The sequence below is a fragment of the Hordeum vulgare genome, chromosome 5H (assembly GCF_904849725.1).
Source record: "Hordeum vulgare subsp. vulgare chromosome 5H, MorexV3_pseudomolecules_assembly, whole genome shotgun sequence".
Taxonomy (NCBI): Eukaryota; Viridiplantae; Streptophyta; class Magnoliopsida; order Poales; family Poaceae; genus Hordeum; species Hordeum vulgare.
Genome location: NC_058522.1, coordinates 26824427 through 26840721, shown reverse-complemented (window position 1 = coordinate 26840721; position 16295 = coordinate 26824427). Strand labels below are relative to the sequence as shown.

At 45.6% G+C, this 16295-nt stretch overlaps 1 long non-coding RNA gene across 1 annotated transcript; it reads right to left on the bottom strand.

The window, feature by feature from the left end:
* Positions 1 to 5251: 5251 nt before the first annotated feature.
* On the bottom strand, positions 5252 to 5854 carry LOC123398155. The gene is made up of 2 exons (XR_006610087.1): positions 5703 to 5854; positions 5252 to 5529 (listed from the first exon to the last, which is right to left on the bottom strand). It is a non-coding gene; the product is annotated as an uncharacterized LOC123398155 (long non-coding RNA).
* Between the last annotated feature and the right edge of the window lie 10441 nt (positions 5855 to 16295).

Here is a 16295-nt window from a genome sequence, read left to right as displayed (position 1 = left end):
TGTGAAAAAGTTGACTGTTTTTCAAATGAGCACAAATAATTCAAAAAAAATCAAAAAAATTCAAAACTTGTGCCCATAGTCCTATTATGTTGCATAGCAACCAAATATATATATGAACATGGTTTATATACATTTGCAGGAAAATGCCTTTCAGAAGATGACGTTTACCCTACCTTATGAGGTCGTTTGTCACACATTTTTCATGACCATGGCTCTAACTTAACAAAAGAGCTCAGAATGATGACATAACAACCATATTTGAGTTGTTGTGGTAGCATTGAAACATCATACCCGAGTCAAAAGTTCAACTTACTCCAAATTTGAATTTAAACCGAAATTTTTATTTTTCATCAAATCTGAAATTCAGTTTGAAAACAATAATAATCAAACAAGTTTGATGGAAACATGTAGGTACATAGTGCCCAACAAATTTTATTACATGCTATAAATTTCAAATGATCAACAGTTCTATCTCTTCCGACCACGCCGTGTACCCTTCTTCGCCTTGGCATTTCTTGTTTTTGGTTGTACTGCACACACAAGTTCACTGATCATCTTGGTTTTCTTCACTCGACTCGATGCTATCGCCTCATGAAACTCGATATCAGCTTTGGTTTCGACAATTTCGACAGTGTGCACAACTTCAGTTTCAGTTTCGACAGTGTGCACAACTTTAGTTTCGACAGTGTGCACAGCTTCAGTTTCAGTTTCGATAGTGTGCACAACTTCAGTTTGAGTTTCGACAGTGTGCACAACTTCAGTTTCTATAGTGTGCACAACTTCAGTTTCAACACTTGCAGCACCAAACTGTTCCATCCACTGACTTTTTTGCCTTCTGCTGCCACTCACTCTTGCTCTTTTTGTTGGCCAACACTGTTCGACAACAATAGGCTGACTTGGAAGCTTCCTCCTGAAAACAAGAAAGCATGCCACATATTTATAATTTAAACAAAATCAGAATATGAACAAACACAAATAAACAAGCACATACTTTCTCGGATTAGGAGGAGAGAAAATGCATAGTCTGGATCCCTCTCTGTGTCCAAGTATTTGGCACCTTTTGCATCTGTTTTTGTTACCCTTTTGAGCCCTTTTTGGCTTTGCATCTTTCTTCTCCTTCTTGCCCTTCTTACTACTCCTGCCTGCCTTTCTTTTTGTTAGAGGAGGACACATGGAATATTCAAGCGGCACTTCTGGCCACTGTTCCTGATCTGTAAGAGGTGGAATTAGGGTTGCATATGCAGCTCTGAATTTTGCAACCGAATAATATCATGCAGATATGGATGCATATTTATCTTTGGTTGGCCGGCTAAGAATAGAATGGCATGATCACATGGTTTACCAGTGGCCTGCCATTCGAGGCAACTGCAATCATGCAATTCAGTGTTAACAACATGCCTCCTTCGAGTCTTGTTATCTCTAACTTCAGCACCCCACAGTGATGATTTTTCAACAGACAAATGTGTAAGACCTCTGCTTCTGTTGACCACCTGTTGCACCACTGCTGGAAGTTTATCACCTTGCAGACAATCAGCAATCTTTTTTCTCAATTCCCACAGCCGCATGAGCATGATCCTGATTTGATCAACCATGTCATGCACAGGCAAATCTTTTAGCTGCTTCACCTTGTTGTTGAAACTTTGTGCCAAATTGTTGTTGATATGGTCACACTTGATGGCAGTGTTGAATCCTGACATGTACCATAATAAAGAATGGTAGGTGTTCAACCATGTACCAAACTCCTCACATGTTGTCATTACTTTACTAAGATGATATGAATGTGTCTGTTTAGTGTAAGATCTTGCTGCTGGCCACATTCTCCCAAATTCATCTCCTCTGAATTTTTTGATCAAATTCATCCACAAATGGCCGAAGCACTCCCTTTGCTCAGCATGTGGGAACACATTTTTAACTGCATTTTCTAAACCTTTGCATGCATCTGTGTGTATTGCCAAAGGTGACACTGGCCCTAAGCATCTTTTCAACTGCATCATGAACCATGTCCATGAAGCCTCTGTCTCTGACTGAAACAAGTCAATAGCAACTGGAAACATCCAGTTATGTCCATCTAGAGCATTACATGCTGCCAACTGACCATTCCACTTGCCTGTCAAAAATGATGAGTCTATGCTCAAATATGGACGACATCCTGCTTTCAAGCCATCGATGCAAGGCTTTAAAGCCATAAAAAAATTGGAGAAATAAACCTTGTCATCCTCTGATACCTCAGTATCTATCTCGACAACACTGCCAGGTGACCTTTTCTCCACCTCTACTTTGAAATTGAAAAGCAGCCTAAATGTGTTTGCCCAATCACCATACAAATTCTTCATTGCCCTTTGTTTAGCCTTCCACACTGTGGTATAATGCAGTTTAATGGGGTACAACTTTTCCAAGTCTACTTTGAGTCTTTTTGTAGTAGTGTTGGGTGTTTTGGCCAAAATTGGAGTTATCTTTTCTGCAACCCAAATATGTGATGTCATGCTTGATTTTTTCTGTGAACTTGTGAGACAAGTATGTTTATTAGGGATTTGGTTAACCCTGACAGTACTTCCATCAGGCTGCAGTCTAGCAGATATGTACCACTTGCAAGCCCTCCTACCACTACCATCAAAACCTCTGCACTTAGCATAAAACTTCTTTCTATCAGTCCAAACTGTCTTGGCATCAAACTGATGTCTGACTGCATAAGTCTTGAAAGACAACCTGAACTCATCCATGTTTGGCCACAACTTCCCCACTCGAATGACAGGGTTTTCCTTGTCATACACATGCACTAGCTCTTCATCATGTGCATCATCTACATCATCTGCAACATCTTTCATCAATTGTTCATCTACATCACTCAATTCTCTGTCATCATTATCACTTGTATTAGCTTCATCCCTCTCCTCCTCATCTCCGTCATCGACTGGAATGCCAAATAGTTTGGCCATCTCAGTATCAGCAATTGGTGCAATGACCAAATCAGTAGGCTCCTCCAACTCAACTGCATTCCAATCAACAACATTAACATTTCCCTCTTCTGCATGTGCATTAGCTCCATCGGCTATTACTGTTAGATCCGTCATAATGGGAACGATATGCCTCTGCGAAGCCCAATCATCATCTGCCTTCTGCATAGCCAAGTGTGACGGCACATAACCTACCTTCGAGTCAATATTCAGATCAACGAGCTCAGCAAAAAATTCAGCCCTGAGGCTTGCCCAGCCCTCTTGCCTATCGATTTCAACAACAATATCTTCACCATCTTCAATTCTGACATACTCTCATTTGAAATCATCATACCGCAATAGTGAAACCTTTTGCTCTGGACCCCAAAGCACAGTTTCCCCAATTTTCTCCACCAATTTCCTCATTGCCTTCTCTTCCATCGACTGTATCTCAATGGGATCAATTTCTGCACAATCAACCTCCCATTTCACAATTGTGTCTCTCTGGATGTTCTCAATGCTAGCATCAACTAATTTTGCCGTCGATGGAAAGAAATTGATTGCAAATTCAAATGTTTCAGCAGCATTCCCTCTGTTATAGGCGGGCGGGCAGCGTCAGACAGAGCAAAGATTGCCTTCAATCGCACTCACAAAATGGGCGGGAAGGGAGGCGCATTACCTGTTCGAAGCTGAATCTGGCGGCTCCTTCTCGACCTGACCACGGGCTCCTCTCACCGCGCCGCCCCCTCTCACCTTCTATTGATTTCACCAAGCAAAACAGAGAGCTCAGATCTACAAGGCGGAGGGGATTGGGACTAGAGTATCGAATTTACTCACCACCATGGCCGCCGCCGCCGTCGAAAGGGGGCTACGCCGAGAAAGAGGGCTCCTCCGCCGTAGCCGCCGCCGGAGCTGAAGATGTCGGGCAGTTTCGGACAGCTCTAGTCGGGCAGTTTCACGTGATGCGGTGCTAATTAATTTGGGCCCAAATTAGGTAAGACATGACTTAACGCAAATTGGACTAGTTGACTAAGGTTTTATCGCATGTGTGGCCGTGAGCTATTTTCTCCCTGCAAACCGTCGCACAAGAGCTATTTCATCGAACAACGTACCATTCCATCCAATTCGCAGGAAAGACGTCGCACAGGAGCTATTGGCCCATAAAGAGTCACCGGTGCTCAGACGATGGGCTGCAATGGAGCATCATATGGCCGCGAGGACGCGCCGCAAGGCGGTGCTGCACCGAGTCGCCGATGCTTCGACGGCGGGCTGCAATGAAGCATCATCAGGATCGCCGACGCTGCAAGGAGTCGTCGGTGCTCTGGCAGGGTGCAATGAAGCATCGTCGGGACCGTCGGTGCTGTAAGGAGTCGTCGATGCTCAAACGGCGGGCTACCATGAAGTTTCGCTGGCCGCCGGTGTTGTAATTGCTGGTGCGAGTGACAGCCTGCGTTCAGATGAAACAAGGATGCATTGCATCGCTGATCGGGGCGGATTACTCTTTCAGTTGTGCACACCACAATACTCTATTGTCGAATTCGGGGAGGCAATGGTGGGCGTGCGTTATGTGAAAGAACAAATCCAATGATTGTGGTCCTTTTCATCCAACGGTGCGCAAGGCGACTGATTCCTAGAGCGAGATGGGCCTGACTGGGTTGGCCCAGTCTTTTCCGCGCGTGGCCCTCGCAGCGCAGCCCATTCCCGGTCAAATCAACAATCCCGGTTTGCCAAACGAATTCAGGATTCTTTTTAGACCGGGATTGCATAATTCAGGATGCAATCGACAAGAATTTCGAGTTGAAGGTTTATTTCGCCGAACCATTATAAATTCAGGGTTTAAAATGATTTTTTTCCAAAAAATGCGAAGTAATCGCTTATTGTCTTCCGCGGCGTACCCTACTAGTGACCGATGCAGACATCCGGTGGAGGCGTCCCTATGAAGCTCTGGCGTGGCCATATACGGCTTCGGCTGCCCAACGGTGGTCAGTCCGATGGCGGGTGAACTCGGCAAGGGACTAGCCCAGTGCATGAATGACTGGGCACTTCTCCGGTTCCTCGGTGACCTCTGGGACGTAGTCTTTCAGAACGAGCTGCTAGAAGGACTGGATCACGGCCGCCAGTAGGTCCTCCTGGAACACCGTTGGACCTCTAGATGTGTTCTAAGTATTGTACCGTTGGAGTAATTGATTTTACACAAAGATTTGTGAGGGTATCTTCTTATTTTCTTTTTCATATTTGATTAAGTCATTTAGATGTGCTATAACCAGGCCATCCTAGACATGCCTATATACTAAAGAGAAAAGACAAACACAACAATAGATTGACAAAGATAATTCATTTTCTGTTTCTTTAAAGAGGATGCTACATGTTTATGTTAGGCCTGCAATAACTACATCAACATCAAGAGCAAGCACATTTATTCCACACTGTTATGTTTGTATCATTTCAACTACGTCCTAAGGCCTCATGGACCCAGCTCTGTGTAATGGTTCACAGCAACAGTAATACTTCTGGTCATCTCCTATGTAGCAAACGCCATAGCACTTTTTATAACAATCTTTATCACAGTTTTCCGACGGAAACGGATCGCCGCATCCTGAGAATCATTTGCACCGGCATGGGTTAATTGCAAGAAAATTCATCAAGTAACTCGACATATCCAGAAATAGTGACGCGGTAATACTAATATCCTCCGATAATCACAAAATGCGCAACGTAAAACTGGATTTTGCTGATTAGAAATAATATCATTGATGAACAAAAACGAACCATGACCGGGGTAGGGGTAATGAGAATCGGCGCGTAAGGAGAGAACGGTGGCCATGAGCACTAGTGCTGTAAGGCACATGGCCCTAGAAATCTTGGTGAGGATTGCCATGAGGTGATGATGGAGCTTCTTGCTGATCTGGATCTAGATGGTGTTGCTGCAATGTTTACTCTTGAGCCTTGATGGTATGAGTTTATAAAGAGGACCCATGATTGAATGCATTAATTGTTTTCCTTATATTATATGCTAAAATTATTAAATGCATTAACTTTTGTAGATCAATACCTCATATAGTAGTATGTGGATAACTCTTGCTAACCAAGCTTTGACCAAAACATGAATTACTTTCCATAATATCATGCATAAAAATGGGTACCTTGAGTAGTTTTTTACGAATTTCGGGCCAAAATTGCACACAATATTTTTGGCCCGGTGGAAAGTATGATTCAGGAGACAGAATTTTACTCTCTCAAGGCAGGAGGCACACAGTCTCTAGATGGAAGCAAAGTACGCCTAGTTTCGAAGATCTCATCGGGACAAATTAAGTCAATGATGAAAATAAATCATTGATCGAATTAACGGTCTTAGAGATGAAATCTTTTGAATTTCAAACATTTAAATGAATCTTGGATGACGCCGTTGCATGCGTGTGTATGGTGAGGAGAGAGGTGATTGTCCATAGCCATGACAACGCTTTTTGAAGCAGTTTCTTATACATGATGGTAGTTACACATCTTTTGACATAAGTGCAATTACAAAAAATGGTGTTTTGATGTGATACATCATTTGGTTGATCTGACACGTTGGTTTTTATTTATGAGTGAAGAGGATTGGCAGGATTCACACAACTCGCGCTTTTATAAGTAGTAGAGACAGAGAGTCTAATATGTGATGCATCATTCGGTGGATCTGGTTCATCGTTTTTCATTTTGAGTGGAGAGGATTTGTAGGATTCACAGTTCGTGCTTTTATAGGCAGTGGAGATAAAGATAGAGAAGTCAATTAATGTAATCCTATCAGACTACTCATTGGACATTGGATCAAAGGCAGGATGCGCGTCCAATCTGCAATTTAGGCCCACGCGAAATTAGCTGCCGCTAATTAAGAGCTTTGTAAGTGCTCCCACGCGCAATCCATTGGTTAGGTCACTTTTTTCGTACGTTTCTCCCTACTAGTAGTAGAATGTTCCTTCTTTTTTGCATGTTTCATTAAATAACCACAGGCTACCAGATTTTCATGCACCCATGTGATGGAAGCATTACCTTTTTTAGATGGATGGAAGCATTACTTTGTGAGAACCAAATACATATGCTTTTAGGAAACAAATACCCCACATTCTAGATTACAAATCCTGTAAATGATGCTTCAATTCTAGGTTATTAATCTTGGAAAAAGGTTATTAATCTTGAAAATACTACGTGATTGTTTCTATTCCATAACACATAATAGTAATGGAATGATTTTCTCATAAGACTAGAACAGTCTATGTATACTCATGCAACATTTCTCACATGCCATGGAAGTCATGGATGCAAACATTTTTTTCGACCAACAGAAACTTGTTTTCAGTCCAATGAACCACTTATTCACGCTGATGGAAACACATTCCACGTGAGGTGCATAAAAAACTTAATAAAACATCATTGGTTATCATCTGATGCCTTGGTATGGATGTGCAATTCAATTGCTTCATACATACATCACTAAAGCTTCATTACTTATCATTTGATGCTTCGGTTTTCTGCGTGTCAAGTATTTATTCCTATGACCATGAGATCATATAACTCACTGACACCGGAGGAATGATTTGTGTGTATCAAACGTCACAACGTAACTGGGTGACTATAAAGATGCTCTACAGGTATCTCCGAAGGTGTCCGTTGAGTTAGTATGGATCAAGACTGGGATTTGTCACTCCGTGTGATGGAGAGGTATCTCGGGGCCCACTCGGTAATACAACATCACACACAAGCCTTGCAAGCAATGTGACTTAGTGTAAGTCACGGGATCTTGTATTACGGAACGAGTAAAGAGACTTGCCGGTAAACGAGATTGAAATAGGTATGCGGATACTGACGATCGAATCTCGGGCAAGTAACATACCGAAGGACAAAGGGAATGACATACGGGATTATATGAATCCTTGGCACTGAGGTTCAAATGATAAGATCTTCGTAGAATATGTAGGATCCAATATGGGCATCCAGGTCCCGCTATTGGATATTGACCGAGGAGTCCCTCGGGTCATCTCTACATAGTTCTCGAACCCGCAGGGTCTGCACACTTAAGGTTCGGCATTGTTTTATGCGTATTTGAGTTATATGGTTGGTTACCGAATGTTGTTCGGAGTCCCGGATGAGATCAAGGACGTCACGAGGGTTTCCGAAATGGTCCGGAAACGAAGATTGATATATAGGATGACCTCATTTGATTACCCGAAAGTTTTCGGCATTACCGGGAATGTACCGGGAGAGACGAATGGGTTCCGGATGTTCACCGGGTGGGCATCCCAACCCGGGGAAGCCCATAGGCCTTAGGGGTGCCGCACAAGCCCTTAGTGGGCTGGTGGGCAAGCCCAAGAAGGCCCCTGCGCAGGATAAGAGAAAATCAAAGAGAAAAAAAAAGGGGAATTGGGAAGGAAGGGAAGGACTTCACCTTCCAATCCTAGTTGGACTAGGATTGGAGGAGGATTCCTCCTCCCCCCCCCTTCGGCCGACCCTCTTGGGGCTCCTTTAGCCTCAAGGCAAGGCCCCTTCCCTCCCTCCTATATATACGGAGGTATTAGGGCTGATTTGAGACAACTTTGCCACGGCAGCCCGACCACATACCTCCACGGTTTTTCCTCTAGATCGCGTTTCTGCGGAGCTCGGGCGGAGCCCTGCTGAGATTAGATCACCACCAACCTCCGGAGCGCTGTCACGCTGCCGGAGAACTCATCTACTTCTCCGTCTCTCTTGCTACATCAAGAAGGCCGAGATCATCTCGAGTTGTACGTGTGCTGAACGCGGAGGTGCCGTCCGTTCGGCACTAGATCGGAGCGGATCGAGGGACGGATCGCGGGACGGTTCGTGGGACGGTTCGCGGGAAGGATCGAGGGACGTGAGGACGTTCCACTACATCAACCGCGTTTATTAACGCTTCTGCTATGCGATCTATAAGGGTACGTAGATCTGAAATCCCCTCTCGTAGATGGACATCACCATGATAGGTCTTCGTGCGCGTAGGAATTTTTTTGTTTCCCATGCGATGTTTCCCAACAGGTTGTACTATGTATGGTCTCCGTTGGCAGTAAATGGTAATTGACGTAATTTGTGGGATGGTAAACACTTTATGTGAGACGTCTGATCGGATGTTCCCATCAGACTGGTCCATCTTCATTCATTTGTCTTTCCATCCAACAGATGCATGTGCCATTCATATCGAAATTAATCCCACAAATTACATCAATTACAATTTACTGCCAACGGAGACCATACATAGTACAACCTGTTGGGAAACGTCGCATGGGAAACAAAAAAATTCCTACGCGCACGAAGACCTATCATGGTGATGTCCATCTACGAGAGGGGATTTCCGATCTACGTATGTGACGCCCTCATTTTAATCGTACGCTAATCATACACGCAAATGCGTACGATCAAACCCAAGGACTCACGGGAAGATATCACAACACAACTCTAGACACAAATAAAATAACATCAGCTTCATATTACAAGCTAGGGGCCTCGAGGGCTAGAATACGAAAGCTCGATAAACACACGAGTCAGCGGAAGCAACAATATCTGAGTACAGACATAAAACATGGGGTGCCTTAGAGAAGGCTAGCACAAAAGATACAACGATCGAACGAGGCGAGGCCTCCTGCCTGGGAACCTCCTAACTACTCCTGATCATCAGCGGCCTCCACATAGTAGTAGGCACCGTCGGGGTAGCAGTCGTCGGTGGCGGGGACCTCCATCTCTTGGGCTCCAACATCTGGTCGCAGCAAACGGATCAAGGGGACAAGGGGGAAGCAAAGCAGCGGTGAGTACTCATCCAAAGTACTCGCAAGTCTTACATCAGAACTATTCTAATTATGCATGAGTATCAAAGAAGGGGGGTTATATGTGGACTGACTGCAGCAATGCGAGAATAGGGAGAGAAGGCCTAGTCCTATCGAAGACTAGCATCTTCAGGGTCTTGCAGCAATAGACGAGAGTAGAACAGGGGGGGTAACACATTAATAGTCATATTGTTGCAGCAAAATTACAGTGAGGTCACGCCTAAAGATCCTCCCTCGACTCCGTGCGAGGAAGCAATCCCGAGGCAAACTAATTCCAGTTAAGTAACAATTATAGTTGTATAAGATCGGGGCACAACTCCAAGTCGTCCTGTAACCGTGGACACGGCTATCCGAATAGTTAATTTTCATCCCTGCAGGGGTGCACCACATGTCCCGTCACGCTCGATAACACTCTGGCCGTACATACTTTTCTGGGTCCTGCCCGGCCTCAGAATATCGACACGTCGCAGCCCCACCTAAGACTAATCAGAGAGGTCAGCCCGCCGGTCTAAATCCTAAGCGCAAAGGGTTCATGGGCCCAGTTCCCCTCCGCGCTCCTGCACGATGCGAGGGCGGCCGACGTCAGTCCTAGCATCCCTTAATCACAAGCGCAATGCATCTCGGGACCACTCGGGCGCGCGCCACTACGATTGCTGACATCTGAAAAGCTTCGGCTGATACCGCGACGCCGAGTACCCATAATTCTTCCCGCGTAGCCGGTTAGTGCGAAAAGGTTTCCGACCAACCGAGATCAAATACCCAAATCCATTAACATTTTAATTAGGCCAACAACACAGTCTCACGGGAATCCACCCGTCTTACAACTAATCACCAATGATCCCAGTAACATGGTCGAGTAACTGTGTGGTTGTAACATCGGGGGGAATCCGAGGTATCACCCTCGTTGGATTCCGAACGATGTACCCGTCAAGGTGGGCTTAGAGGAATCACCCTCGGGGGTCCCACACTTGAGGGGTTGCACGACAGAGGCGTCATCGGGAATGGTGAAAGAGGAATCACCCTCGATAACCACGACCGACTACCTATACTATAGAGATATCATCAGGAGTACTTAGCGAGGTGTCACCCTCAGTACCTGATAGTATCCCTATAGCGTCGTACAACGAAGGGGGTGTATGTGCTGTGTCGGGTCTGGCTCGTCGATCAGAGATCGAGATTTGAAAACAAGTGGGGCAACTGAACTACGGGGTCAGAGGGGATGACTGCTCCACCTATACTAAGCATATTAAAGGTACATGACTGAAAGTAGGAGTTCATCAAAAATAGGCTATGCATCAGATATAGGAGCTAACTACAACAGTAGCAAAATACTAATGCAAGCAGTAGGAAGAAAGACATAGGCGATATAGGGATGATCAAGGGGGGTTTGCTTGCCTTGCTGCTCTGCGGCAAAGGACTGATCGGCAGGGTCGTAGATGTACCCGGCAGCAGCGTCAGTCTCGGGGTCTACCGGTAAGAAGAGGGGGAAGAAACAGTAAATAATAGCACCGCTGCAACACAAAGCATGACATGGCAAGATGCAGGCTAGACATGAGCTAACGCAGCAACGTCCGTCATAGACGGGTCGGAAGAATATCTGACGATATTTTCTGGGTCTCCGGCTACTACCGGTCAGACTGGAAACGATGAAAATGTTCCATGTTTGCTATGCTAGGTACGCGTGACACACGAATGGACCGTGTATCCGGGTTCGTCTCGTTCTGCTGATCAACTTTCATGTTGAAAATATTTTGATCTGACTTACGGATTATTTTATATTAATTCTCAAAGTTTTATTAATTATTTAAGAATTAAAAACAGATTTAATTATTTTAATAAAATCCTATTATGACATCATCGCGATGTCATGCTCACACCAACAGTTGACTGGTCAACTGACCAGTGGGTCCCAAACGTCATAGACTCAAGTTTTAATTAAGATTAAATATTAATTAATCCATTTAATTAAATGGGGGACCCACGTGGCATACTCTAATTAATCTAATTACTTAATTAACCATATAATTAATTTAACTAATATATCTATTTATTTATTTAATAAAAACATTATTTTTATTTTTATATTTTAATTTTCACTTTTTTAAATTATCGCGTGGGCCCCCGTGTCATAGACAGCGGGGTGCGTTGGCCCCACCGTAAGTGGCTTTAGGCCAAATACGCATTTTTACTCACAGATACATAACCAAACATTTAACGTATACCGCCATATACCGAAATACATACGTGCATCTCATACATACAAAATACATATGCAATACATTAAATATTTTTATTTCTCTCAAAAACTTTCATCTCCCTCTCTCTCTGTTAACTTAACAGAGAGTCTTCTTCTCTGCTTCTCCTCTTCTCAACAGAGAGGAAAACTAACTTCAATCTCTCCTACGCGAACATCACGTCGTCGGAACGGGGTGCCGTTCGTCGGAACGGAACCGGGACGGCGAGGGGAACGAGGTGGTGGGAGGAGCCCGGGGAGGGGCTCACCGACGTTGACGGGAGGGGCCGATGAAGCCGGAGTTCGCGGGAAGATGAAGGTGACGACGGCGATGGCGCGGTGGTGACGGTGGTGCCGGTGACGGTCGTGCCGGCGAGGAAGAGGCCCTCCCGGAGGGGGCGGAGTTGAAGGAGGGGTCGGCCGAGGTGAGGCCGGCCGGATCCGGCGAGGTGGAGGTGTAGGGGAGGGGCTCGCCGGCGGGGGGTGTGGAGTCGACGGGGCCTTGCTGCCGGCGGTGGTAGGAGGGGACGACGAGGGAAAAGGGGTCGGTCCCCGGGAGGAGTTGGGGCCGACCGCCAGGGATGACGAGGGGGCCGAGGGGAGGGGCGGTCGCCGGAGATGGGGGGCCCGCCGGCGGGAGCTAGAGCCGGCGAGATGGGATCTGGGGCCCTCGGGTTGGGAAGCCGAGAGGTGAGAGGGGTGGGCTTCGGGAGCGACGGGAGAGAGAGGGTTCGTGGGGGAGGGAGACGAGAGAGGAGACCGAGAGGTGAGGGGTGGCGTGGGGGTCTCTCGGTCGTGGGGGGGCTCTGTCGGTGGGGTGGCGGGGAACGAGAGGTGGGTTGTCGGTGGGTGGTGGGGCCCCCCACGAGGGATGAGGTTGGCGGCGCTGCCAGGGGAGGGAGGGAGCGAGGCAGGGAGGGGCTCTCTCGCCAGGGGGAGCGCTAGGGTTCCTAGCGCGGCGGCTGGAGGCCTGGCCGGCTCGGCCACTAGGCCGAGTTAGGCCACGGGGTGGGGGGTCTTTCCTCTTTTTTTATATTTTTTTTATTAATTCTAATTCCTTTTATTATTCTATTTTTATTTACTTTCTTTTATAATTTACAATATATACTTTTAATTCTTTCTTTTATATATTTATTTTCATTTACTATCTTTCTTTTATTTATTTGATTTAAAGCTCCACTTTCAGATATATTGGGATTATCAATAATTCTAAAAGTGCCCGATTCGATATTATAATCCGTTAGGGAATTTTTGATAACTCCCCGACGTTTTTATTTCAACAACACAAAATCGTTTCTTGTCTGACTTTATTTTAAAGCTTCGAATTTGATTCGGTTTCAACCAACACGAGATCATTGATATCACTTGCGATGACGTGGCATCATTAACGCGGGATCAGTGTCGCTTAATTACAATCATTACTGTAGCAAAAGTCGAGGATGTCACAATTCTCCCCTACTAACAAGAATTCTCGTCCCGAGAATTAAGAGGTAGAGGGAAAGAGCCCGGGGTATTCATCACGAAGATGATCCTCGCGTTCCCAAGTGGCTCCATCTTCAGAGTGATTTGACCACTGCACCTTAAGGAACTTAGTGACCTTGCGACGAGTCTTACGTTCAGCTTGGTCAAGAATGCGGACTGGGTGCTCTTTATAAGAGAGGTCTTGTTGTAGCTCAAGCATATCGTGATCCACTGCTCGAATAGGGTCCTTGAAGTAGCGACGGAGCCGAGAAACATGGAAGACATCCTGAACCTGAGAAAGGTTCGCCGACAGTTCCAATTGATAAGCCACTCTTCCACGCCTTTCGAGAACAGTGAAAGGACCAATATAACGAGGAACTAACTTGCCCTTGATTCCGAAATGGTGCGCACCTCTCATTGGTGTGACACGAAGATAAGCCTTTTCGCGAGGTTTGTAGACCATATCTTGATGATGACGGTCATACTGACTCTTCTGACGAGACTGAGCAGCCTTCAGATTCTCATGAATAATGCGGACTTGATCTTCGGCATGTTGAATAATATCCGGACCGAAGAGTGATCGTTCCCCAGTTTCTGACCAATTCAGAGGAGTTCGACACCTTCGCCCATACAATACTTCGAAAGGGGCCATCTTCAGACTAGCTTGATAGCTATTGTTGTAAGAGAACTCGGCATACGGGAGAGATTCCTCCCATTTCTTACCGAAATAAATGACACAAGCTCGAAGCATGTCCTCGAGAATTTGGTTGACTCGTTCAACTTGTCCCTGGGATTGAGGATGAAATGCAGTGCTGAAGGACAGATGAGTCCCCATAGCCTTCTGAAAACTTTCCCAGAATTTTGAAGTGAACAAGCTGCCACGGTCCGAACTGATTACCAACGGAATACCGTGAAGTGAAACAACTCTTGACATATAAAGATCTGCCAGCTGACTAGCATTAATTGTTTCTTTGACGGCCAGGAAATGTGCAACTTTGGACAGTCGATCAATGACGACAAGAATAGCATCATTACCTTTCTGAGCTGTGGGAAAACCAGTGACAAAGTCCATTTCAACATGGTCCCATTTCCACTCGGGAATAGAGATAGGTTGCAGAGTTCCAGCAGGCTTTTGGTGTTCTGCTTTGATACGCCGGCATATATCACATTCTGCCACATAGCGTGCAATGTCTTGTTTCATATTGGGCCACCAGAATCTTTGCCGGATGTCTTGGTACATCTTGGTACTACCCGGGTGAATAGACAATGGTGTGTCATGAGCTTCTTCCATCACCTTCCCAGTCATCCTGAGATTTTCCTTCTTATTTGGGACAAATAGGCGACCCTTGAAATACAAGGCGCCACCTTCATCAATAGTGAAAAAGGAGGGTTTACCCTTCGCAATATAGCTCTTAATCCTGTCGACACCATCGTCAAAGTCTTGCAGATTCTTTATGGAGCTCACAAGATCTGGTTCAACCACTAGGTTACTCAGGGAACCCTGATTAGCAACACGAAGGTTCATCTTTTGACACTCTTCAGGAGGGGGAACAAGGTAACCCTGAGGAACAATGTGGAGGTTCAGCTTACGGAACTCCTCTTGCAGACGATCGTGAACCTGATGAACCTGGAGGTGGTTGCAGTATGACTTGCGACTTAAGGCAACAGCCATTACGTTAGCCTTGCGAGGGGTATATGATATACTACAGTCAAAATCTGCTATACGCTCCATCCATCTTTGTTGACGCAGGTTCAGCTCCGGTTGAGTGAACAAGTACTTCAGACTTTGATGGTCGGTGTAGATTTCACAGCGATTACCGACAAGGTATTGTCGCCATTCCTTCAACGCATGAATGACTGCGGCAAGCTCGAGATCATGAACTGGGTAGTTCTCTTCATGAGCACGCAGTTGACGTGAAGCATAAGCGATCACCTTGCGATCCTGCATTAGGACACAACCTAAGCCTTGACGAGAAGCATCACAGTATATGACGAAATCCCTTTTTGTATCTGGAGGAGCAAGTACTGGAGCAGACGTCAGTTTGTCCTTGAGCGCCTGGAAACTTTCCTGACATTTATCGGTCCATTCATACTTAACACCTTTGTGAAGCAGGTTGGTTAAAGGCTTCGCAATCTTGGAGAAGTTCTCGACGAATCGACGGCAATAGCTGGAGAGTCCGAGAAAACTTCTGACTTGCTTGACATTCTTCGGGGGAGTCCAGTCAAGAATAGCTTGAATTCGTTCGGGGTTGACCGCAATACCATCCTTGGAAATCACATGACCAAGGTAAGTCACTTCGTCTAGCCAGAACTCACATTTGGAATACTTCGCATAGAGTTTATGCTCCCGAAGCTTATCCAGTACAAGAGGAAGATGTTCAGCATGCTCTTCTTTGTTCTTCGAAAACACCAGAATATCATCCAGATATACCACGACGAATTTGTAGAGGTAGTCCATGAATATATAATTCATCAATCGAGAGAAGGTTGCCGGTGCATTGGTTAAGCCGAAGGACATGACGGTGTACTCGTATGATCCATATCGAGTAACAAAGGCGGTCTTTGGAATATCCTCCTTGCGAACACGGATCTGGTGGTATCCCAATCTCAAGTTGAGCTTAGAGAAAACGGTGGAACCAGCAAGTTGATCATACAAATCATTTATCCGAGGGAGAGGATATTTGTTTTGAATAGTGGCCTGGTTGATAGGACGATAGTCTTGAACCAATCGATTTGTCCCATCCTTCTTCTTAACAAAGAGAGAAGGTGCTCCCCAAGCAGAGGAACTCGGACGGATGAAACCCAGACGGAGCGAGTTGTCAATTTCTTGCTTAAGTTCAAGGAGTTCATGTGGTGGCA